The sequence below is a fragment of the Bos mutus genome, chromosome 1, assembly GCF_027580195.1.
Source record: "Bos mutus isolate GX-2022 chromosome 1, NWIPB_WYAK_1.1, whole genome shotgun sequence".
Taxonomy (NCBI): Eukaryota; Metazoa; Chordata; class Mammalia; order Artiodactyla; family Bovidae; genus Bos; species Bos mutus.
In genome coordinates this window covers 20,374,185-20,401,615 of record NC_091617.1, presented here as the reverse complement: position 1 = coordinate 20,401,615, position 27,431 = coordinate 20,374,185, and the positions used below count along the sequence as shown (strand labels likewise).

The following is a 27,431-nucleotide window of genomic DNA, read 5'->3' as shown; positions in this document are numbered from 1 at the left end:
AAATATTATTAGAGTATTTGAAATATTATTTTCTCCAAGGCAAAGAAAATCTTTATGGCACAAACTCAAAAGCTGCATTTCCTTGGCTTTTGTCTTAAAGTAGAACTGACAGCCATGAGTTAAGGAAATAATTACGGGAAAGGATGCAGAAGCGTATAAACCAAGGGAGAAGAGACATGTAATACCTATGAATTACAACTTTGTATGGTCAGCATTTTTATTTGTAGAGATAATCTGACTATGTATTATCTGTGTATAAATAAATATGGTCACAGTACATGTAAAATATTTATAAATTACTTGTCAGATGCAAGCACTTATTTATGTTTGATGTTTATTGCTCTTATCACGTACAATCGAGGCACTTTAAGGAAATTAAAAACACAAGTTAGTTTTAGCTATGTCTGTAATAAATTTAGCTTCATAAAAGTAATTAATCCTACATCTGAAGTATAATTTTGGTAGATTGACTTCCTTTCTAAATAATGAATAAAAGTAAGCAATAAAATATTGTTTACAAGCATACAAGTTAAGATGGTGGATTACAATTGAATCATGTAATTTCTTTCCCATAAAATTTAGCAAAATGAGTGGGGGGAAATGGCTAATAAAAGCCAATCAGAAATGTTCACCAACAGTCACTAAACAAGAACAATGGAAAACATAATGCATTTTAATAAACTAATCCAAAGAAAGAAACAAATGTTTCTGGAGAGGAAGGAAGAAGTGAACAAAAACATGCTCTCAACAATGCCATCAGTCTCAGAAAGAGCTTGTCAATGTTCCCTAATATGGTATGAATGGTATAAAGAAAATTCAGTTGTTGTCTTTTTCTTCTGCTTGAACACTAGGGGAAGGTCTCCAGGGGAAAGATGGGTGAAGTCTGAAAAAATGAACAACGAGATACCTCTGATAGAAGTAAAGGCTCCAGGGTTTCACAGGGAAATTTCTACTTGACAGCGTGTCCCACTGGGTAAAGTGATCCTGGACTAAGGCAAAGGGCAGAGGGCAGAGGAGAGAGCACAGTCCTGAGTTCTAAGAAGGATGGCATACCACTTTATCTGAGCTGTCTGCCATGCATGAAACTTCCATTCCTCTCAGCTCTCTGGCTACAGAAATTCGGCTAAAACATAAAATACTCACCTTGTAGACTCTAGCTTGGAGGTGAGAACAAATGGATCCAAAAAAATGCAGTGTCGTGTCAGCCACTTTAATTTTTAAAGGAAAGTAAAAATGTGAACCCAACCATTCGCATAGAAGCAAGATGAAAGATTCCATCTTAAAGGAAAATAAGAATACCTTGCTTAAAACCAGAAGAAAATTCCTACCTGTTGTTGTTCTCTGTAAAATAACTCAGTAAGGACACAAATTCAGTAGGTTAGGCACTTACAGACAAGTCTTCTCTTCAGCTCTAAGAACTGCTGTCTCACTAAAGGAGCTAAGTATACACATGGACCAACTCAGCTCCAGTCCTCCTCACATTTCTATGCTGAATCCCCACCCACCTCTGGATTCTAATGTCTTAATATAGTATCTCAGATCCTAACAACCATATCCACCCAGAGGTCATGATCCCCTACCCTCAATATTGGTCTTGCATCTCCACAGGGCTGCTCATCATTCAGCCTCTGCATTTTCTCTAATCTATCATCTCCTCTTGATCCAACCCCCTTCCCGATCCAGTGAAGGTTCCATGAACTATGATTCTCATTAGCTCCCTGGTGGCTCAGTGGTAAAGAATCTGCAGTGCGGGAAACCTAGGTTTGATCCTTGTGTGGAGAAGATCCCCTGGAGAAAGAAATGGCAACCCACTCCAGTACTCTTGCCTGGAAAATCCCATGGATAGAGGAGCCTGGTGGACCACAGTCCGTGGGGTCGCAAAAGACTCAAGACACAACTTAGTAACTAAAATAACAAAAAATATTATCTTCTGCATTAGAACATTCTCCTACTATTATTTCTAGAGGTGAATCTTCCTTAGAGTTTTATATCTGCCTTCTTTTATCCTCTCCACATGTTTTGGTTTCCTTTCGTCACTGTCAGAAAGGACTATGGATTTGAAACAACATAAATTTATCCTTTTACAACTCTGAGGGGGTTCAAAGTTCAAAATGAGCTTCATTGGCTGAAGTCAAGTGGTCAGTAGGGCTGGTTTCTTCTGGGTTTTCCAAGAGGAGAATCAGTTTCCTCTCCTTTTCCAGTTTCTATGGGCCACCTGTGTTTCTTGTGGCCCCTCACTCTATATACAAAGAGTAGCACTTCAGTCTCTGCTCACTTCACACTGCCTCCTCCTCTGACTTTGGCCCCTCCAGAGTCTCCCTTAAAATGAGCATTTCATTGCAGTGAAGAGAACATTAGATCTGCCCACATAACCCAGAAGGATCTTAATCTTAAATGTTCTTCAATCACATCTACAAAGTCCTTTTTGCCTATAAACTAATAGTCCCAGGTTCCAGGAATTAAGAAGCAGACAAATTGGGGGTGAGAAGGCGCATTATTCAACGTACTGTACTATACATTGTTTTTGAGGTTTTAATTCCAAAATCTTTAGCTCTAACTCACCTACTAAGGATTCTATGGTTAGAACTTTTCTGCAAAGCAACAGACCTACCTATCCAATTCTTCTGTATGAATATCCCACCTACACCTCAAACTCTAAAATATTCAATCACCTATCTTTTTACATTTGATCTTAATTAAATTATTTTCTCCTTTTTTGTATATTTAAGCTTTTCCTTCAATCTGCATCAATTTCATTAGAACGTAGCCAGGGTTAAGGATCTCTCATCTCCCAATTTTGCCTGCTTCCTTGAATAAGTCTTTCTGACGTCCTCTGACTAGGTTAAATGTCTCTATTTCATACTTTAATAGCACTTTAAGCCACTCCATCTATATACTTAACATGGTATAATTTTACACAGTTATAATTTTACACAAATTTATTGGTGTAAGTATTTTATTCATCTGTTTCTTCCACTAGATGGTAAGCTCCATGCAGGAATAAAGCACAAATGCTTTTATTCATTGTTGTTGTTGTTGTTGCTAAGTCTTGTCCAACTCTTCATGACCCCATGACCTGTAGCCTGCCAGGCTCCTCTGTCCATGGGAAATGCTTTTATGCAATACTGTATTTCACTAACTTTACACAGACCCAGGGGCATAGAAAATGTTCAGTAAATATTTATTAAATGAATGAATGAATAAGTACCTGCACTCTGCCGGGAACTGTGCCAGGTGTTTGAGGAAAAATAATAAGCCATACAAACACAAGCAAGTCCTACTAGTTTTCAAACCTCTTTCAAAAATTGTTTGGGGTTGATAATTTTAATTATCAGAGAGGTTATTGTAACTTTAGTCTCTAAGAAATTAGTGCATAAACAAGATTAGTACTTTTTTTTTTCTGTTCAGTTTTATTGTTCAAGAATGCAAATATGAAGTTTCTCTTCCAAGGACATGTAAATGTGGCTTTAGATTGAGTAAGACAGTCTTTGTTCCTGGACAAACACTTCTATATTTTGAGGAGAAGAGGGTGTCAAAAAACAATGCCTTTACAGTAAATGTTGTGTGTTATGGAATCCTTAACTTTTATTCTTCAAGGTTTCCCAGAGCTGAAGTTGTCATTAGTGATAGTCCAGCCATTTTTTGATAATCACCTGACTTGTGATAGGGAGCCAGGAAGAAAAAAGTCATCTTCATGATCAGTCCACCTTCTGGCAACCCACAGATGTGGCACAAGGTCCTGTAATTTAATTATGAAGTAACACAAATAGGAAGAAAGGCTTCTGCCCCAACCTGAATGTCTTCAATTCAAATAATCTTCATGATCATTCAAAACTAGAAAGCTCCAGAACACAGTCACCATCTTTAACAAGAACACTTGCTGATAACTTTGATTTCCTGTCTCCATTTATCCTTGTGAATAATTTAAAAATATAAGCTGAAAAATTCATTTATCATATTTTTCTTGAAAACTAGTAAGCAATAGTTAAATTAGCTTAGCAGTGAAGATGGGAAAGAGAACACAGACATCAAAAACTTACAGAGAAAGTTAGAAAAGACACATTTCTGAAGTCAGATTCCTTGTTATAAAAATGTCTTACATTGCAAACAAGGGTTGTTTCTAATAATAAATCTGTCAGTGGCAGACATTGGCAAGTCTACTTTCTACAATAATTTGTAAAACCCTTATTTGCCTATTTTATACATGACAATTCCTTGAGTAAAAATGAGTCTAATCTATAGATCTACAGATCTATAGTTTGTTTGTGTTTTGAAGTGCTTCCTCCTCATCATCTGTAATGTTTTAGGTCCAGTACATTATCTTGATCAGTTGGTGGCAAGTATTAATAACATATAATCATTACATTCAAAAATATCTATGTGCTCTGAATGGGGCCTTGTCAACAACTGAGAGAACATTTAGCAGCCGATAGAACCTAGATAGCTATGGGACCTTCCTGTCTACAAGGGGTACTAATCTTCAGCTTTCAAAATTGTATACTTTGGGACCTCTTAATGGTTTCACTACCACTTAGTATCTGAAGAACATAGTCAGGATTTGCTCATTGGAAATGTGGCGTGGCTGAACTTCGACTGTAATGTACAGTTCACTGCCTTCTTCCTGTCAGCTAGGCTAATTAAGAATTCAACAAACGGCTATTCTATCCTTGTTACAAGTCCAGCCAAGCTGTCTCCATTCTCTCTTCAGGCAGTAAGATATCACTCTAAGGCCTGCCGCAGACTCCCATTGATAAATCCTGTTCTTTGAATTGGAGAAACTCACAAGGCACGGGGGCACCTTTTGTTTTCAATTTCTAACTCAAATGAACATGTGAAGATGTTTGACTAAAGATAATCAGGTTGTACCTTTTCTTTCTGGTTTTTCAAATTAGAATTAATAAATGATGTCTTTACTTGATTAAATCTTAAAACCAATTAATAGAAAATAGTTTCTGTGAAATTAGTCTTGTTCCATAATTTGAAAGAAACTTGTACCTGTGATAGCACAATTCAATATTTATGAAGATTTTTTTTCCATGACTAAAGAGATACCTGTTAATGGGTTTCTAAAAATAAGGGGATTCAGTAATTATCACTTAAAAAACTCATTATCTGTTTCAGAATTTTACCAGTCAAGCTCTTTATCATTTCTAATTCAGAATTAGAGGAGGAGGGACAGAAACTGTGGTCACTTTTCATAAAAATGGCCTACTACTTCATGTGAGTTTCCTTCCCAAAGGTATGCTGGAGTAAGGATGGAGGTTGTTTTTGCTTTTGCAAAACAAAAAAGCTTTCATTTAAATTACCTAAGCCAGGACCAAATTTTCTTCAACGCTATTTTAGTCCGTTCCCCTGCTGTCACCTCACTGTTTTACAAGGAATGATAAATGTGATAATGAGTAATGACATCTATTCATGGAAAATGTGAAAGGTCTGAAGTTACAGTACTTTTCATTAGGAAAATGTGTCTCTAGCAGCGACAGGCACCTTGACTTAATCAGCCCAGCTCCAATTCTCTAAAAGAAAGAAATTTTCCTTAAATTTTATACAGTCCCCACTTCTTCCTCCCTCTCCCCAGCACTTCCGTCCTGTTAGCTACACAGGCTTTTTCATGGTAGTTTAAGTGTAAAGAAATGTTTCAACTCTTATTTTATCCATTAAAATGCAAATGATGTAGGGCTTTCTGATTGTTTAAGCCCCTGGGAGCTTTTGGATATGCAACATTGACTACATGTTTTCAAAGTGAATTCTTCTATATCCTTCATCTTCTCCCTTCCAAAATGCGAAACACAATGAATGATTAGTGTGGAGCCAGGAAAGCAAGATGTACATAGAGATTAAAAATGACCTTGCTTTCTTGGTCTCCATTTGAGACAAGCTGTATGATGCACGGAGGCCATTTTACAAACTTAAGGTGGCACATGTTATTTCTATAACTCTTCTCTATCAGGATTTCAAAGGTATTTATCTCTAAACTGACACTGGGAGTATACTTGATCTCCAGCTAAGAAACTAGTCCCTGTGTAATTAATGTAAGAAAAATGATCCACCATTAAACCCTGTTGGTTTTAGAAATATAAAATATAGTTTTATGAAAAAGAAGTCATATTTTACGGCAAGACAAAAATGTAAACATAAAAAAAATTTCTCTGCCCTTTGGCTTCCTCTCTCCCCCTGTTTGCATGTGTATCTGTGCCGTGCATCAACCAACCTTCCCATCAGCAGACACACCTGCTCAGCCATAAGGAGCAGCATTCTCCTAGCATCGAGGCAATTCCTTAAAGATAACATTCTTTCTTGATCTTGTAAGGGGCTGTGATGATACTTAGATCTGATTTGTGTAAACCGTCAGTAATACGTCATTTAATGTACAGCCTTCAGTCTCAAAACTCATATAACTCTACCTTGACTTCTAAAGGGGGAAACAGTTCTCAGAGATTTCTGAGCTGCTATTCCTGGGTTATAATCTTAAATCTGACTCAAAACCAATTTTCCATTTCTTTCTTAGACTGATTAATTTCTTTGTTGACAATGTTTTGTCTGAGGTTTACTTGGGGAAAAAAAAAAAAGAGCAGTTAAACATTTGAATGCCAAGCCTTTACTCACAAATATCTACACGATGCCAATATTATACCCAAAATATTAAAACTATATAATACTAATAATATCGAAATAAAACTTAAAACTGTCCCCAAAGGAGTGGAATTAATTTATAGCACAAAGATAGTTTAAAACATTTTTAAGATATGTATATATATGTGTGTATATATATATATATATATAATTTTTTCCTTAGTGAGTTCTTAAATTTTAGTGAGTAATATCAACATGCTTTTTTAAGGGGACTTACCTTTATTCAAATATCCCTTTCTGCAAACTCACAGCAGAACAGTATGATATTCAACATCAGTATCTTCCCTTTCTCCTCTCTCTTCTGGGAATACTTACAGGTCACAATGTGTCATCTAAACTTACCTCATTTCATGCTTCATCAAAATGTATCTATTTTGTATCTCATATCTTCAAATGTCCAGTCAGTAAAATAAACTAATTTACTTCTAATATTAATATTTGCATAGGTGAACATATTAATCCTTATATGGAGGGCAGTGGTTAAAAACCACAAATTCATTGTCATGGTAAGAATGTCAGGGAGGCTAGTGTGGAAAGTATTGATATCTAGTACCTTAACAAGTTCTTTTTCTGCTTCTTGAATTGCCTGATGTAATTCACTTTCCACTCTCCCAGAAAGAAAGATTCACTTTGAAATGTGGATATTCAAAAATCATATTTCCAAACCAACGGCCATAGCCAAACCAATAGGCATATTATCATTCATGATTTTTTTGTGTGAAAATCATATCAAACATGGGTTCTTGGATTTGCGTAAACTATTTCCTATTCTCTGACCTTGTTTTCACTTTGAGTATTAACTTTCAAAAATAAGATAAAGTTCCACCTAAATTACTTTGAGCATAAAATTCATTTTTTGCTCCCCAAAAGTACCACTTCAGCATAACCATTAGCAATAAGCTCCTCTCTTCTGATCTCTGGACCTGATTACAAAAAAAACTTTTACTCTTCAAATCCATGTGTGTGTGCATGCTAAGTCACCTCAGTTGTGTCTGACTCTTTGTGACTCTATGGACTGTAGCCCACCAGGCTCCTCTGTCCATGGGATTCTCCAGTCAAGAATACTGGAATGGGTTGCTATGCCCTCCTCCAGGGGATCTTCCTGACCCAGGGATAGAACACAGATCTCTAAGGTCTCAGGTCTCCTGCACTGGCAGGTGGGTTCTTTATCCCTAGCACCACCTGGGAAGGCCTCAGACCCATGAAACTCTCTTATAATCATTGTATTCCCAGTCAATAGATATTAACCTCAGTGTTTACATAAATAAGTTTAATAAATCTGTGGCCACTTGAAGAACCTATTATGTAAAGATCTCCACAACTCTCTGTTTCTAAAAATTACACTTCAAAGGTTTTGGTTCAATCAGCTTCAAAACATTACTTTTAACTTCAAAATTCTTCCCTTTTTTTTTGCAGGGAGAAAATGATAAGATAGTTTCTTTCTATTTCTGTGAGTCAAAAGATTTATTTGGCCACCTGACAAAGGTAACAGAATGCTGCTTCTTATTTGAAAATAAGGAGGAATTTTGCAAAAGCATTGGAAATTTTAATTCCTAATCTATAGAACTTTTAATTCAAATGAAATAACTGATTAAATAATACAAATTTAATTGATCCTAGAGTTTTAAAAGCACTGTTTTTATAATATGTTACTTACTTTAAACCAGTTCACATAATAAGGCACTCAAAGGCTTTAAGCAAAAACTAAATGGAGCATATCTGTAAAACTAGCAACTGGCCTTGAATATAAATGTGGTCTTAAAGAAAATTATGTTATATGCTACAAATAAAAAACATTAAATATTTACATAAAGTTAAATAATCTATTTTCTACTTATTTTCTTCCTTGTATAATTTATCAATTCAGATATTTTAGTAGCCAATTTAGCCCTATGCCTATGTCATTCCATCATGAAAAGGAGTCTTCATGAAACAAACAGGTAAAACAAGCTTCTGCTCGTCACATGCAAACAAGAGCTTTCTTAATACACGGGAATTCTCTAGAAACACATTATGCCTTTCCTGTTAATAGATCCAAAGATGAAAGGATGAAGAGGAAACTGATGTTTCCTAAAGATGAGTCTTTATATATTCTACTCCTAAAATAGGATACAGTTTTCTATCAGAAGAGATTTGCAGAGGATTCATAATGAGAGAGACACAGAAAGCCAAGCACTTGATTTTTTTTTTTTTTTTACTTGCCAAAATTTCAAAAGCCTTTCTAACACTTAACCAGTACCATAGGAATGATGTATTTACCAGCACTGTACATTTGGGACCTGCAAAACTAAATGAATTTATGATGTATTAACATTTTCCCTTTGCTAAGGCTTTAAGGTTAATAAACACACAGTAGGTGTGTTGCCTGAACTTGCAGCCCTATTACTCTCCTGTCTATATTTAGTTAGACTTTGAATTAGGAGCCAAGTAGGTTTTAGAATTTTTCACACTATATTGTGTGTATTTGATTTCCGCAAAACAGATATGAATGTACTGATGGCTGGGATGGTATCTTTCAGTTTTGGGGGACTATTCAATTGCATTCGGAGAAGGCAACGGCAACCCACTCCAGTACTCTTGCCTGGAAAATCCTATGGATGGAGGAGCCTGGTAGGCTGCAGTCCATGGGGTCGCTAAGTTTGACACGACTGAGCGACTTCCCTTTCACTTTTCGCTTTCACGCACTGGAGAAGGAAATGGCATAGAAGAACATAGTGCTCCCGGCACAGGCATCATGGCGATTCATCGAGACTAAATCAGGAAACCAAGCCATTAACTGGTTCTGTGACCCTGGACCACTCATCTCACCTTTTAAGATTCCTGGTGCTTCTTACATGAAATGAGATGATTACACTCTTTCTAAGAAACTTTCCAGATATAAAATTCTATGATGTTTAATTAAGGAAGTAAGTACAGGAAGGGATACTATGAACGTGTGGGAAGGAGCTTCTTGTTCAAATTCGGGAGTGAAACACAAATTCAAAGAGTAAACTGACAAATCCTTGGCAAAGTTGTTCAAGCCTTTGAAAACCAGAGGAAGCATTCTGGAAAAGCAGGATGAAAGCAGAAGAAATCTACTACTTGAAGATGGAATGATATGGATGCACATTTGTGATTTAGATGCTTTTCTTTACTGAATGCATTCTCCAACCATGAGCAGTCTGGGTGGCAAAAAACCTGACAAGTCAAACATTAAGACAAACTTAACGGAGCAGCTGAAAATTAGGAAAATCCCTCAAAATAGGAAAACAGCAGAGAGGTGATCCTAATCTCTGCCTAGATCCGGCTTACATTTTATAACGTAGCCTGTTTGACATTGAGAACAAGTGAACTTTGTGTGTTCAGTCACTTTAGTCGTGTCCAACTCTGAGACCCCGTGGACTGTAGCCCACCAGGCTCCTCTGTCCATGGGATTTCTGAGTCAAGAATACTGGATTGTGTTGCAGTTTCCTTCTCCAGGGAATTTTCCTGACCCAGGGATAGAAGTGGGGAAGCCCCTTAAGTGAACTTTGATTGCATACAAAAACTTCACACGTTTTCTTCCTCCTCCTATGTTTTTGATGCCACAATTTCTCTCTTTTCATATTGTGCATTCATTCACAAATTGTTATAGCTATAGTTACTATTAATATTTTCATCCTTTAACCTTGATGCTAGAATTAAGTGTTTAACATTTTACTGTATTATACTGTTAGAGTATTCTGAAGTTGTCTGTTAGCTTACCTTTACTGGTGAGTTGTATATCTTCATGTTACTTATATTAGGGGATCCGTGGCTAAGGTGTTCCTAGTGGGCCATGGGTGAGCTTCTTGATGGAGTTCATGATGCAGTTAGTAGGATTCATGTCTTTAAAAAAAGGAAAATTCATTTGGCTGAGCCAGGTCTTAGCTGCAGCACATGGAAACTTTAGTTGGGGCATGTGGGATCTAGTTCCCTGATCAGGGATCAAGCTGGGCCTCCTGCACTGGGAGCTTGGAGTCTTAGTCACTGAACCACCAGAGAAGTCCCAGATTCATGTCTTTTAATACCCTAGACGGGTTTTGTCTGTTCTGCTTTCAGCCTCCCCCTTCCCACCCCCACGCCCCCTCAGTCATGCAGCTCATAATTCAGGGATCTGGATGAGGAGAGAGAGAAATGAGCTCCTTTGGCAGCATTTCACATGGCTGGGAAAGCCGAAGGCTCTCTCACATGCTTCAGCTATGCCCTGTGGGAGAAACCTGGCTAAGATGGGCCAAGAAGATCTCTCTTGGCTTGAGCCCTGTCGCCTTGGGGGAAAGGGGCTGTGAGTAAAGTCAAGCCATTCTTCTTATTCAGTCCAATGTGTCCAGACTTGTAATTTTTCGCTCCAGCAATGAGGTGGAGCTTCTCTTCTAGAAAGCTGGACTTCTACAAAGGCTGTCTTGTCTGTGGGTGATTGTCTAACAGTGTTTCCCAGAGGCTCCTGGACCACAGAGGAAGGGCTAAAGCCATTTCAAAAGTCTCTGCAGGATCCGCAACCAGGACCAAGGTCTACCTGTCTATTGCCCAATGCCTGGGTGGGTCAGTCTCTGCCTCGGTCCCTTGGTATATGGTGCCAGATCCCAGAGGTTCCATAAAGGCACTCTTGTCAGTGGGTAGATGCCAGACTTTTGTTGTTGAATTAGGGGACAGAAATGAAGGCTATCTCATGCCTCCATGGTGCTGATGCCGTTCCAAGTCCAGAGTTTTCACTGGTGGCTGGTGACACTGGGGCTTTCTCCCTGCAAAACCAGCTGATTTCCAAAATTCTAGACTCCCAGAAACATGGCAGGTGTATATTATCAATCACATTGTTTACACAGTCTAGGAAAACTGGTATAGCAGAGTTCAGTGCCCAAGGCACATAAAACAGCCTTATTATTTAGGAACACGAGGGAAATCTCAGCCAAGATTTTACATGATAGCCTTAACTAGGAAGCCCTTCCAAGAGCAACATCAGACCTGCTATATTACCTTTTTCCATAGTCACCTTGATACTGTTCCTAAACCCCAGCTGTGTCACTTTCTTCCATAGCTGCAGTTACATCTTGTTTGCATTCCCCCTACAACCACCAAACTCATAGAAATAGCCTCATCACATCCTCTGCAGAGAAAGTAGGCACCAGTCCACCAGCTCTATCTCCTTAAATGTCTGAGTTTCACCTCCACAAGTCTCTCCTTTAAAGCTTTTAAAATAAATAATCCCAGCCTCTTCTTTGTTTACTTCTACCTAGGCATGGTCTCTGCTTCCTGCAATTGCTATTTTCATAACTTCTATTATTGGTAGTTTCATTTTTTCTGTTGAGTTCATTGACAACTTTCTACATAGCTTAAAATCTTTATATGAAATTATATATGATCAACTATCTACTGCAGCTCTAAGCCCGACAAGAACAGAGACCATCTTCCTTTGGTAGAGGTGATTGACAAAGCTAGAATCACCAAGATTTGTTGATTCACTTACTCATTAATTTTCATTTTTCATACCAAGTTTGTGCTGAGGCAGCTGTGGCAACAGTAGCAAGAACAGAAGTAGCCACAGGTTTAGGGGCCTCTGATGACACCTACACTGGGAGAACTTGAAACCAGATTTCAGGATCAACTGAAAGGCTGATGCTGAGGCTGAAGCTCCAGTACTTTGGCCACCTGATGCAAAGAAGCAACTCACTGGAAAAGACCCTGATGATGGGAAAGACTGAGGGCAAGGGAAGGATGACAGAGGATGAGAAGATTTGATGACATCACTGACTTAGCGGATATGATTTTGAGAAAACTCCAGGAGATAGTGAAGGACAGGGAAGGCTGGCATGCTGCAGTGCATGGGATATCAGAGAGTGGACATGATAACATCTGAACAACGAATGTACCAAAAAAGTCACTGTAGCCATATAACATTTGATATTCCATTGTTCAGTTCAGTTCAGTCACTCAGACGTGTCCGACTCTTTGCAACCCCATGAACCACAGCACGCCAGGCCTCCCTGTCCATCACCAATTCCCAGACTTTACCCAAACTCATGTCCATTGAGTCAGTGATGCCACCTAACCATCTCATCCTCTGTTGTCCCCTTCTCCTCCTGCCTTCAATCTTTCCCAGCATCAGGGTCTTTTCCATTGAGTCAGTTCTTCACATCAGGTGGCCAAAGTATTGGAGTTTCAGCTTCAACATCAGTCCCTCCAATGAACACCCAGGACTGATCTCCTTTAGGATGGACTTGGTGGATCTCCTTGCAGTCCAAGGGACTCTCAAGAGTCTTCTCCAACACCACAGTTCAAAAGCATCAATTCTTCAGCGCTCAGCTTTCTTTATAGTCCAACACTCACAACCATACATGACTCTTGGAACAACTATAACCTTGACTAGATGGACCTTTGTTGACAAAGCAATGTCTCTGCTTTTGAATATGCTATCTAGGTTGGTCATAACTTCCCTTCCAAGGAGTAAGCACCTTTTAATTTCATGGCTACAATCACCATCTGCAGTGATTTTGGAGCCCCGAAAAATAAAGTCAACCACTGTTTCCACTGTTTCCCCATCTATTTCCCATTAAGTGATGGGACCGGATGCCATGATCATAGTTTTCTGAGTGTTGAGCTTTAAGCCAACTTTTTCACTCTCCTCTTTCACTTTCATCAAGAGGCTCTTTAGTTGTTCTTTGCTTTCTGCCATAAGGATGGTGTCATCTGCCAGCCTGAGGTTATTGATATTTCTCCCGGCAATCTTGATTCCAGCCTGTGCTTCTTCCAGCCCAGCGTTTCTCATGATGTACTCTGCATATAAGTTAAATAAGCAGGGTGACAATATACAGCCTCAATGTACTCTTTTTCCTATTTGGAACCAGTCTGTTGTTCCATGTCCAGTTCTAACTGTTGCTTCCTGACCTGCATACAGGTTTCTCAAGAGGCAGGTCAGGTGGTCTGGTATTCCCATCTCTTTCAGAATTTTCCACAGTTTATTGTAATCCACACAGTCAAAGGTTTTGGCATAGTCAATAAAGCAAAAATAGATGTTTTTCTGGAACTCTCTTGCTTTTTTGATGATCTAGTGGATGTTGGCACTTTGATCTCTCATTCCTCTGCCTTTTCTCAAACCAACTTGAACATCTGGAAGTTCATTGCACTTACTTTTATAAGACAGAAAAAAATGCTTTTGAGATTTTCAGTCACTTTTTTTTCAAATCCAGATGAAATTATATTCATAATGATCAATAACTTAGGAAAGCTGATGTATGCTGTGTGCTCAGTCATGGATATTTCCAGCAAGAATACTGGAGCAAATTGCCATTTCCTACTCTAGGGGATCTTCCCAACCCAGGGATAGAACATGCATCTGTTGCATCTCCTGCATTAGCAGGCAGATTATTTACCACTGTGCCACATAGGAAGCCCTCGTACTACACCTGATCTTAGCCCAAAGGCCAAAATCTAATAGAATTTACTTTTAGATGGTTATACTTGATGGGATAGAGCCTTGAACTAATTGCACAAAAAGGACTGTACCTATAATCAGCTAGCTTGATTCACTAGAACACAGTTAGAAAACAGTTAACCAACCACTTTGATTTTCAGAATAACAATGATGTTGGCCTTTAAGACTTATTTAACATAGTTGAACTTTTATGGATAACCTGAAATTGTACAACCATAAAATTTTATAGAGAATGAGGATCAATAGAGAAGGATTTGTTATACTACCATCACTGAACATAGGAATTTTATCTCAATGCTGAAAAGATGTTTCTCTCAACCACAGCTTACATATATGGCCACTTCAATGGTGTACTTCTATAACATTTTCCTGAATTTCCATAAATAAGAGTTCTTACAGTTATTCTCTTTAGGTAATTGCAGCTTCCAGAATAACCTCAGGTCATTGAAACGTCCTGGATCTGCAAGAAACCCATTATTAGCCAGATTCCATCATGAAAATCCATTTTGCTACTGCTGTGAAGATGTGACTTTATGACCTTGGAGGAAAAAAATGCAAAGAGCTATCCAGTGGCTCTTCATGGTGAAAGAAATGTTGTAAGGGTACATTTTCTAAACCACACTTGTTAAGAATTGGCTTCACCTCTTGGTTCTCTTCACCCTCCTCTGCCTCATGAAAGTCTTCTAGGGAGTCACATGTATGTTGGGTGATATATACATGATATATACATATTCACAAAGTGAATAGCCTTTGTTCTTAAAAAATATGAACTTCCACTGTTCTTCATTGACCATTGTCTCCATCAAGGCCCAGTAAGGGAAGGAAAACTACACCAGTCATTGAACAGACAGAATTTAAATATTAGGAATTTTCAACTAGGTATAAAGTTGTGAACTAAGTAACTGAAGGGCTTCTCAGGTGGAGCTAGTGGTATAAAGAACCCACCTGCCAATGCAGGAGACATAAGAGATGTGTTCAATCCGTGGGTCAGGAAGATACCCTGGAGAAGGAAAAGGTAACCTACTCTGGTATTCTTGCCTGGAACCCCATGGACAGAGGAGCCTGGTGAGCTATGGTCCAAAGGGTTGGGCACAACTGAAGTGACTTAGCACACACACAAGTAACTGAAAAAGAAAAAGAAAACACTATTGAAGAATTGATGCCTTTGAACTGTGGTGTTGGAGAATATTCTTGAGAGTCCCTTGGACTGCAAGGAGATCAAGTCAGTCAATCCTAAAGGAAATCAATCTTGAATATTCATTGGAAGGATTGATGCTGAAACTGAAGCTCCAATACTTTGGTCACCTGATGCAAAAGGCCAACTCATTAGAAAAGACCCTGATGCTGGGAAAGATCGAAGGCAGGAGGAGAAGGGGACAACAGAGGATGAGATGGTTGGATGGCATCACCGACTCAGTGGACATGAGTTTGCGCAAGCTCCAGGAGATGGTGAAGGACAGGGAAGTCTGGCATGCTGCAGTCCATGGAGTAGCAAAGAGTTGGACATGACTGAGCAATTGAACAACAATTGTACCATAGAAGCAGCAACTACAGGGATCAGATACCATCCCTGTGACTGAAAGAACAAAAAGGAAAGGTTGGACTTAAAATTTAGAAATTTAGGTGGGGAAGAGTGGTTCTGAATTGGTGAAACTCAGATTTTTGAAGAGAGAATGGGTTTAGCTACTCAATTGGTACTAGTGTTTCTGAGCTTAGAGAAGAGACCCCTAAGTGCTGGGTCCCCAACCCCTGAGGATGTGACGCTGTTGGTTGATGCTGGTACTGTAAGAGTAACCCGGAGAGGCTTGCTCCATGAGTGTTGAAAAAAGTGCAAACTGAACCCAACTGCTGCTACCCAGGGAAATGAAAAAGCATTGTCAAGATGATACTCAGGGAACTGCAAGTAGATAGGAAGCCAACAAGAAGTACACAGAACGGCAGTGTCCCCGTTTTCTTCTCCAACTTTACAGTCTCTTTCTTCTGTCCTCTTGCGGTCAGCTGGTAAGTAGAAGTGAGGTTTGCAGAATCCCAGCTTCAGCATCACAAAGCAAGTAGAGAAAGGTGTTTGGAGCTGAGAGACAATTAGTAAGTGACACAACCATCCACAGAACATTCTTCTTAAATAACTGAAAATTGACTCATGATTACAATCACACTGTGGTTAACAATGTAACTACTTATAAAGGTTGGTAGCTTAGTAGGAAACCATATAACTCAATATAACTTCACAGTTTTAACAGTAGAGAGAGAAATAATGCAAACTCCAACCCATGTTTATTATGTGATAGAAGAAGATGAACTACGCATCTGCATATCTCTTTCTGATGCTTGTTTGAAGAACACTGATGCACTCTATGACTTCCAAGAGTAAAAATTGTAACATAAATTTGACACTTGCCAACCATTAAAAGGAAAAACTGAGAAGTTCCTGTTTTTTAAACCAGACCAAATAAAGCTAATGTCAAATGATGTTTGTTGAAAATACACTCACTCCCATCCCTCTCCTAAAACACAACATAAACTAAATAACAACTAGAATTTCTCGCTTCTTCCTGTGTCAAAAAAATCAAAACCTGGTTTTGATTAGTGTGTGAAAATATATGTTGTTATATCCTGTTGGTGAGACTTTCTTTCACATTTCTGTGCAGGGGTGCCATTTGGCTGTTATGCATGATAATCCTCTAAAGCAATCATCTGCAGCTTTTTTGGCAGCAGGGACAGTTTTGGAGAAGACAGTTTTTCCATGGACAGGGGTGGGGTTGTTTGGGGATGATTCAAGCACATTACATTTATTGTGCACTTGATTTCTATTATTATTTGATCAGCTCCACCTCAGATCATCAGGCAGTAGATTCCAGAGGTGGGGGACTCCCTGCTATAAGTGAAGAAGTGAAGTGGCTCAGCCCTATCTGACTCTTTGCGACCCCATGGACTGTAGCCTACCAGGCTCCTTCATCTATGAAATTTTCCAGGCAAGAATACTGGAGTAGTTTTCCATTTCCTTCTCCAGGGAATCTTCCCAACCCAGGGATCAAACCCAGGTCTCCCACATTGCAGGCAAATGCTTTACTGTCTGAGCCACCAGGGAAGCCTAAAATCTGCTTTATTCTTTTCAACAGAAAACTCATTTCTAAAACTTTACTCCAAGGAGATAATCACATGGGTATAAAATAGAGTCATCCAAAGATTTCTCTTATTAATGTCATTTAAAGAAAAATAGAACTGATGATAAACTTAAACATTCATCCATTGAAGAATGTTGCTGTTCAATTGCTAAATTGTGTCTAACTCTTTGTGACCCCATGGACTGCAGCACTCCAGGCTCCTCTACTCTTCACTATCTCCTGGAGTTTGCTCAAATTCATATCCATTAAGTCAGTGATGCTATTTAACCATCTCAGTCTCTGCTGCCCCTTCTCCTTTTGCCTTCAATCTTTCCCAGCAACATGTAATGAAATACTATGCAATCTACAAACATGATTATTGATATTGGTATATCTTTATTAACAAAGAAAGAACAAGTTATAAAACATTCATTCAATACCTGAGTACCTGGATTGGCCAATGAACCAAACATTGACAAGGTCTTTGCCCACAAAAAGCCCCCATTTGTGTATAACTATTTGAGTATACTTATTGGACACAAACATATATATATAAAGGAAATAAGTCCTGAATATTTATTGGAAGGACTGATGTTGAAGCTGAAACTCCAATACTTTGGTCACCTGTTGTGAAGAACTGACTCAATGGAAAAGACCCTGATGCTGGGAAAGATTGAATGCAGGAGGAGAAGGGGATGACAGAGGATGAAATGGTCGGATGGCATCACCGACTGGATGGACATGAGTTGGAGTAAACTCCGGGAGTTGGTGATGGACAGGAAGCCTGGTGTGCTGCAGTCCATGCAATTGCAAAGAGCTGGACACAACTGAGCAACTGAACTGATATATATATATACACACACATACACAAATATCAGGCAAGATCTCCTTAAAAACATTGAGTCATTAGCAAAAAGAAAAAAACACATTTTTCTTTCAGTGGTGGGACTGTAGCTGATTTCTACTTCTGTCTTTGTCCTTTTTTTACTTAAAAATCCTACGCTTATTCAAAATCTAGGGCTCTAAATCTTAGCAGAGTTCTCAGTTGAATGTGATTTCTCTTTTGCTCAGAATGACTTTATCATTTGGTCTGTGTCTTTCTTGGGGACCTTATATCCCATTCTGAATTGTAATTAGTTATGTACTTGTCCTTCCCCTTATATAAGATAAGAAGTATCTTGAGAACAATGACACCACCATGTGTAGCTTTCTTTCTCTCATAACATCGAAAATAGAGCTTGGCATTTAGTGTGTGCTCAATAAATATTGTGTTTCATTCCTAATTTCACTCACCATCAAATTGCACTGGGCATTAATCAGAGTAATTGTTGCACTCATATAGTTTATAGGTAATCATGCACTACTTATAGCCCATGCTGAGGAGCTGCCTTAGTGAGCAATGTTTCATAGGATACATCCTCAGTCCTCCAGACAGAGCTGACTGTTCTAAGAGTGGACAGTTGACCCAAGACAGCCAGTCCAAAGGCTGGCCACAGACATGACCTGGCATGAAAGTTTGACTACCAGCTATTCCCTGGAGAAAAAAAAAAAATCAAATGGTTTTAAACATAGGAAATGGTGCTCAGCTTTATTAATAATACTGCAAATGCACACTAAAATAAAGCAGAGACACGATTTCTTCATCCATTGGATTATTTACAGTAAGAAGATAATGTCCTATGTGGAAAAGAATAAAGAGAAATGGTCACTTCTAACATTGCATGGGTGGTAATGTAAATTTAGCTTTGCAGTTCAGTTCGGTTAGCTTTTGGGAAGGCAATTGGACAGCACCTATCAGCATTTACATTGTGCTAAGGCAATGGCACCCCACTCCAGTACTCTTGCCTGGCAAATCCCATGGACAGAGGAGCCTGGTAGGCTGCAGTCCATGGGGTCACGAAGAGTCGGACACGACTCAGCGGCTTCACTTTCACTTTTCACTTTCATGCATTGGAGAAGGAAATGGCAACCCACTCCAGTGTTCTTGCCTGGAGAATCCCAGGGACAGGACATCCTGGTGGGCTGCCGTCTCTGGGGTCGCACAGAGTCGGACATGACTAAAGCGACTTAGCAGCAGCAGCAGCAGCATCTTTTGATGTAGTTATTCTGTTCCAGGAATATAATTTGCAGAGATATTTCCTTGTGCACAGAGATGAGCAAAGGATGGTCTTTATAATCATAAACGAAACACTTAAAACTTTCCCTTCATTAGGAAAGAAGGGTTAAGTAAGCTATTTATATCCATAAAGTAAAAAAAGAAGCAGGAATTCAGTAAAGTTAATAAAATCAAATGCAGTGTCCTTACCAAGACCCACAGTCCTGTGTAATCTGGCTTCTGCCTCTGAGAACTCATTTCCTCCCTCTTCTCTCATCTCTTGCTCTGTTTCAAAATCTAGGGCATTTGCATTTGCTTATTCTTCTACCTGTATTATTCTTTCTCCGACATTCTCTTCAAAAGCTCTGCTTGAATGGCATGATGTGGCATCCTGATTTCAACCTTCTCAATATTTTAACCCTCTTTATTTTTCTTCACAAAATGTACCAGCTCCTAACATTAAACACTGAAAGTGAAAGTCACTCACTAGGGTCTAATTCCTTGTGACTCCATGAGCTATAAAGTCCATGGAATTCTCCAGACCAGAATACTGGAGTGGGTAGCCATTCCCTTCTCCAGGGCATCTTCCCAACCCAGGGATCGAATCCAGGTCTTCTGCATTGCAGGCAGATTCTTTACCAGCTGAGCCACAAAGGAAGCCCAAGAATATTACAGTGGGTGGACTATCCCTTCTCCAGTGAATTTTCCCAACCCAGGAATCGAACTGGGGCCTCCTGAATTGCAGGCAGATTCTTTACCAACTGAGCTATCAGGTAAGCCCATTAAACACTGAGCTACATATTAATAATCCATCTCCTTCACTAGAACCCAAATGTTGATGGGCAAATATTTTATCTATTCAGTTCAGTTCAGTTCAGTCACTCAGTCGTGTCCAACTCTTTGCGACCCCATGAATCACAGCACGCCAGGCCTCCCTGTCCATCACCCGCTCCCAGAGTTCACTCAAACTCATGTCCATCAAGTCAATGATGCCATCCAGCCATCTCATCCTCTGTCGTCCCCTTCTCCTCCTGCCCCCAATCCCTCCCAGCATCAGTCTTTTCCAATGAGTCAACTCTTCGCATGAGGCGGCCAAAGTATTGAAGTTTCAGCTTCAGCATCAGTCCTTCCAATGAACACCCAGGACTGATCTCCTTTAGGATGGACTGGTTGGATGTCCTTGCTATCCAAGGGACTCTCAAGAGTCTTCTCCAACACCACAGTTCAAAAGCATCAATTCTTTGGTGCTCAGCTTTCTTCACAGTCCAACTCTCACATCCATACATGACCACTGGAAAAACCATAACCTTGACTAGACGGACCTTTGTTGGCAAAGTAATGTCTCTGCTTTTGAGTATGCTATCTAAGTTGGTCATAACTTTCCTTCCAAGGAGTAAGCGTCTTTTAATTTCATGGCTGCAGTCACCATCTGTAGTGATTTTGGAGCCCAGAAAAATAAAGTCTGACACTGTTTCCACTGTTTCCCCATCTATTTCCCATGAAGTGATGGGACCAGATGCCATGATCTTCGTTTTCTGAATGTTGAGCTTTAAGCCAACTTTTTCACTCTCCTCTTTCACTTTCATCAAGAGGCTTTTTAGTTCCTCTTCACTTTCTGCCATAAGGGTGGTGTCATATGCATATCTGAGGTGATTGATATTTCTCCCAGCAATCTTGATTCCAGCCTGTGCTTCTTCCAGCCCAGCGTTTCTCATGATGTACTCTGCATATAAGTTAAATAAGCAGAGTGACAATATACAGCCTTGACGTACTCCTTTTCCTATTTGGAATCAGTCTGTTGTTCCATGTCCAGTTCTAACTGTTGCTCCTAACCTGCATATAGGTTTCTCAAATGAAAATCTACAAGACCTTTTAGAACTAACACCCCAAAAAGATGTCCTTTTCATTATAGGGGACTGGAATGCAAAAGTAGGAAGTCAAGAAACACCTAGAATAGGCAAATTTGGCCTTGGAGTACAGAATGAAGCAGGGCAAAGGCTAATAGAGTTTTGCCAAGAGAACACACTGATCATAGCAAACATCCTCTTCCAACAACACAAGACAAGACTCTACACATGGACATCACCAGATGGTCAACACCAAAATCAGATTAATTATATTCTTTGCAGCCAAAGATGGAGAAGCTCTCTACAGTCAGCAAAAACAAGACCGGGACTTGACTGTGGCTCAGATAGTGAAATCCTTATTGCCAAATTTAGACTTAAATTGAAAAAAATGGGGAAAACCACTAGACCATTCGTGTATGACCTAAATCAAATCCCCTATGATTATACAATGGAAGTGAGAAATAGATTTAAGGGACTAGATCTGATAGACAGAGTGCCTGATGAACTATGGAATGAAGTTCGTGACATTGTACAGGAGACAGGGATCAAGACCATCCCCATGAAAAAGAAATGCAAAAAAGCAAAATGGCTGTCTGGGAAGGGCTTACAAATATTGTGAAAAGAAGAGAATTGAAAAGCAAAGGAGAACAGGAAAGATATACCCATTTGAATGCAGAGTTCCAAAGAATAGCAAGGAGAGATAAGAAAGCTTTCCTCAGTGATCAGTGCAGAGAAATAGAGGAAAACAATAGAATGGGAAAGACTAGAGATCTCTTCAAGAAAATTAGAGATGCCAAGGGAACATTTCATGCAAAGATGGGCTCGATGAAGGATAGAAATGGTGTGGACCTAACAGAAGCAGAAGATATTAAGAAGAGGTGGCAAGAATACACAGAAGAACTGTACAAAAAAGATCTTCACAACCCATATAATCATGATGGTGTGATCACTGACCTAGAGCCAGACATCCTGGAATGTGAAGTCAAGTGGGCTTTAGGAAGCATCACTACGAACAAAGCTAATGGAGGTGATGGAATTCCAGTTGAGCTATTTCAAATCCTGAAAGATGATGCTGTGAAAGTGCTGCACTCAATATGCCAGCAAATTTGGAAAACTCAGCAGTGGCCACAGGACTGGAAAAGGGCAGTTTTCATTCCAATCCCAAAGAAAGGTAATGCCAAAGAATGCTCAAACTACTGCACAATTGCACTCATCTCACATGCTAGTAAAGAAATGCTAAAAATTCTCCAAGCCAGGCTTCAGCAATATGTGAACCGTGAACTTCCAGATGTTCAAGCTGGTTTTAGAAAAGGCAGAGGAACCAGAGATCAAATTGCCAACATCCGCTGGATCATCGAAAAAGCAAGAAAGTTCCAGAAAAATGTCTATTTCTACTTTATTGACTATGCTAAAGCCTTTGACCATGTTGATCACAATAAACTGTGGAAATTTTACCTATTGGTTACTATCAAATCACCAGTGTCTAGAAAGACATCTTGTAATGAATATGTATGTTAGATTAATCAATTAATTAAAAGGTATGTGCTAGAATTATACATTTTAACATGGAAAGATATCTAAGATATATTGATGCTGTCAAAAAATACAAATGGTATGGCCCCATTTATGTAAAGAATAAGTGTGTCTGTATATATATATATATACACACACATACATGCATACATATATTTCCATACTTCCATATATATACACACACACACGCATTTATATGTTTATATATATATATACACACACACATACATACACATATGTATGTATGTATGTATATATGTTTCCGTGGTGGCTCAGCGGTAAAGCCTCCTGCCAATGCAGGAAATGCAGGTTCAGTCCCTAGGTTGGAAAGATACCCTGGAGAAGGAAATGGCAACCCATTTCAGTATTCTTGCCTAGGAAATCCCAAGGACAGAGGAGCTACATTCCATGGGGTCACAAACAGTTGGACATGACTTAAACAACTGAACAACAACTATATATGTGTGTATATATATATATGTATATATATGTGTATACATATATATATAAGCTTATACATGAATGTATTTGTGTATTTGATCCACAACTGCATGTAGATATTTAGATAAAGAACTGAAATTACACACATCAAATTGTTATCTATGTCAAGCAGAGTGTCAATGGGAAGCAAGGAAATGGAACTTTCACATTTTACTCATTATACTTCCATGTTAATTTAATATAATTTAACATTTCTTTTCTTCTTCCTTTTTCTTTCTTTTGTTCGCTTATTTGTCATTTTTAATCCTGCAGTTAGGTGTAACCTAACTAAGTGAATGTACGGCAAATTATACTTTTTAAAGGTACAAAGGAAAAAGGACAATACAAGAGAAAATGATACAAAAACAGTTGTGTTTTATGTTAAATTAAAATGCTTCCTCCTTCTGAATTTTTCTACTCAGTACATCAATGTATCGTGACAGATTACATTACGCACTGCATTTTATTTTCTTTAGAGCTTCTCCATATGATGAAAGAGAGGTTGTTTTGTGTGCTCAGTTGCTCAGTCATATCCAACTCTTTAAGACCCCATGGACTGTGGCCCACCAGGCTCCTCTGTCCATGGGGATTCTCCAGGTAAGAATACTAAAGTGGGTTGCTGTGCTCTTCTTCAGGGCATCTTCCCTGTGGGAGAACCCAGGTCTCCCACACTGCAGGCAGATTCTTAACATCTGAGCCACCACATGATATTGGTCTCCTATCTCCTTATTCATTAAATTAAAACATCATTTGTTTTTATTAAGCATTTATAAAGTCATACCTAAAGTCCTTCTTTCATGGGATTTTATCATCTTTAAGGTTTCATGTGGAATGTAAATGAGACTGATTATTATAGCCAATATAATCTTCCAATTTAAAAAAATTGTGTTATGTTTATCTAGAAATGATCCCTGAATATGCTCACACAGTCCAACCTCCAGTGTTACATTACAGAAAATACCAGTTTACTAACAACTTCAAGATTGCCTTGGGGTTTTCCTGCTTCAGAGCATGAGGTTTATCAGCTGTGAATGAGGATTAAATCTGAGCATATATGATTACAAACACATACATGTCAAATCTTAGCTTTCACATTCAAAGTGCCTACAAATAAAGAACTGCTCTTTTAAGTGCAAACTGGAAAAAAAAAAAATAAGGTATCACATCTCATTTGTAGATTGTGTTCCTTCCTCTGAAAAAGACTGAAAGATGAGGTCACACTGTTCTATTAAAGCATATTCCCTTTTACACTGAGGCAAAGATATGATTTAAAAGTCTGCTCATCACTCTAACTCTGCCTTTTATGCTGTGAGCTACTGAAACATAAACACACCACTAATTCTTTGCAACTACTGGACTGTAAATCAAACACACCCCTTAGTAAATGACCCTTATTCCTCATCTCTGTTTCTTACTAAAGATTACTAGCTATTTGTGGCTACTGCAAGAAAACATTAGAAGGAAGAAAATTTTGAGGAAGATACTTTTGCCTATCATTCCCCGAAGGCAGCTTGCTTATTTTGAAGCTCTCTTTGTAAAGAAACAAATAACTAGTTGAAAGGTGAAAATTCTAGTCAAATAATTTTTATAGGGTTTATATTTTTATTCTTTTCATAGGATGCTAAGTGACTGTGTGTGAAATATTTTTTTTTCCTGCTGAATTCACTAATTGTTTTGATGGTAGGTAATTAGAGACACACATTCACTAAGAAAGGAAATAACCAGACAAAATGAGAATTTGTTGCGATAATCCCTCTTATTAAAAAAATTAGCAATAACAATTTTAGAAATTAATTCAGCCCAACCATAATAGTAACAAGTCCCATTTACTGAATATTTGCTGTTTACTGGTCACTTACCAGAATTTAGCACCTCTGGCCAGCTCACAGTTGAGAGCCTATTGGATTTAGCAATAAGCAAGTCACTGTTGTATTTGCCAAGATTAGTTTCTGAATCAGTTCCAGTGGAGATGAAAGACTAGTTTCAGCATATTAAGGAAGACTGGGCAAGAAGGAAATAGAGACAACTACCATGGAAACAAAATTGCTCATAAAAGGAAAAAGAGAAATATAGCCCAAAAAAGGTGGTTAGAAAGCTTGACTTTGATAATTTTCTTTTAGTTTTTTTTTTTTTTTTTAAATAAAGGCAAACTGGGCTGATGTACATGAAACCTGGCGCAGCAGTTTAAAGGTACAGAAGAGAGATATAACAATCCGCTGAGCAAAGCAACTGAGGGTCAGAAAGAAGAGGAGGGTTTCTGGGGAAGATATGCCTGCTGTGTTCAGATTCTGTCAAACCCTACTGGACATCTATCCTTAGGCATTCCACGAACACCTCAAACTCAGCATTTGCATCCCATCCCCAAGCTTGTTCTGCTTCTTCTTCCTCTCTTAATAAATGGCAACATTTTCCACCTACGTTCCCAAACCGAAAATCTGGACATGATGCTGAAGCATACCTTTTCTTTATCCTCTCATTCTATTGCCAAGTTCTGTTTATCTTTTAAAAATACGAATATTATATTTCTCCTGAGAATCTTACCCTGAGAAGTCCAGGTTAGATGCTCTATGATATGTCAGGATCCCATCAGAAAAACAGGAATTACAGCAGATATTATAGGAGAGGCAATTTAACACAAGAAATCGGTCACACAAAGAGAGAATGAAGGAGATGAAGCAACTAAGAAAATACCAACAGAAGGGCAACTACCACCTCTAGAAACTGAAGAATGAATCAGAGAGATGGCATTACTAGAACCAGGGGTATACTGATTAATGTTCAACATCGAGCTCTCTGGGAAACAACAAAACTTGTCTGTGAATTTATGTGGTGTAAATATCCCACCAGAGTAGATTTCAAGCTACTCATAAATATAGAGTTGGGAAGAGATGCACAGATTCAGCTCTGATGAGCTGCCGTACCGGAAACCAGAAGCTAGGTTGGAACAATAGAGGAGAAGTAGCTATTTCCTAAAATTCTGACTAAGTAGAACCTTGGCTTCTCCAGTTCTGCCACCTTCCATTCACTCTTCAGTGCCTCTATTTGGCCAGACCCAGCCATATCCAAGCTCAGCCTGAGAAATGCAGCCTGAAAGTTCAGATAGCCTCAGATACAGAGCAGAGCTGAGAAAGGCAAGAACAGATGAGTAAAAGACTCCTGGAGTGCATCTACCTTCATTAATACTGGCCTATAAACTTTCCAAGGACAGGAACCACTGCATAGTTCAGAGTGTGCATTCAATAAGCATCAAATATTCTAAAGAATAAGTGAATGGTTGATTGGCAAATATAATGGCAGCACTCGATAAGCAGAAATCTGTGCCTCTTCATGTACATACATACATACATACATACAAAGTGAAGTCAAAGTGTGGTCGGTCAGTAGTATCCGGCTCTTTGTGAAGCCAGGGACTGTAGCCTGCCAGGTTCACCAGTCCATGGAATTCTCCAGGCAAGAATACTGGAGTGGATTGCCATTCCCTCCTCCAGGGGATCTTCCCAACCCAGTGATCCAACCCAGTTTTTCTATATTGCAGGTGGATTCTTTACCCTCTGAGCCACCAGGGAAGCCCTGTGTATATATGACTTGCTGTCAAATTCCCACATTTATTGATACAATGGAGCTCTAACTTGGCAAAGTAGCATATACAGGTGTTTTAAAAAAATCCCCACTAGTGCCTTAGCTCTTCAATCCCATCTCAGACAACTTTCTGGAAAACTGTAAGCTTTTGTTTGATCTAATGATTCTTGTCCATTAAAAATCTCCAAGTTATTTACAAATCTGCTATGCTAAGTCACTTCAGTCATGTCCGACTCTGTGCGGTGCGACCCCATAGATAGCAACCCACCAGGCTCCCCAGTCCCTGAGATTCTCCAGGCAAGAACACTGGAGTTGGTTGCCATTTCCTTCTCCAGTGCATTAAAGTGAAAAGTGAAAGTGAAGTCGCTCAGTCGTGTCCGACTACTAGCGACCCCATGGACTGAAGCCTACCAGGCTCCTCCGCCTATGGGATTTTCCAGGCAAGAGTATTGGAGTGGGGTGCTATTGCCTTCTCCAATTTACAAATCTACTTTTTAGCAATTATCATTAACCTAGCATATTCTACAAGTTCCCTTCTCCATCTAGCTCTGTCAACTCCAAAGCTGGTAGTTAAAATCTTCATCTCTATTGCTGGTTTCTGCCAATGGATAAACTGTTTCAACTTCCACCTATCTTCTGCCTGGTCCAACTTCTATTTCTAATCACATTCAACAGAGTCAAATATATTTCATCTGAAGGACTATTTATAGTAGAATTTTCCTGTGGATCTTATG

General features: G+C 39.0%; 1 long non-coding RNA gene across 1 annotated transcript in view; it reads right to left on the bottom strand.

Annotated features, from left to right (window-relative positions):
* LOC138987558 (uncharacterized) overlaps positions 1 to 27,431 on the bottom strand; it is a 206,321-nt gene that overhangs the window by 25,615 nt on the left and 153,275 nt on the right. The window contains exon 3 of the long non-coding RNA XR_011463916.1: positions 10,357 to 10,479. This is a non-coding gene — a long non-coding RNA (uncharacterized lncRNA). The remainder of the gene's footprint in view (positions 1 to 10,356; positions 10,480 to 27,431) is intronic.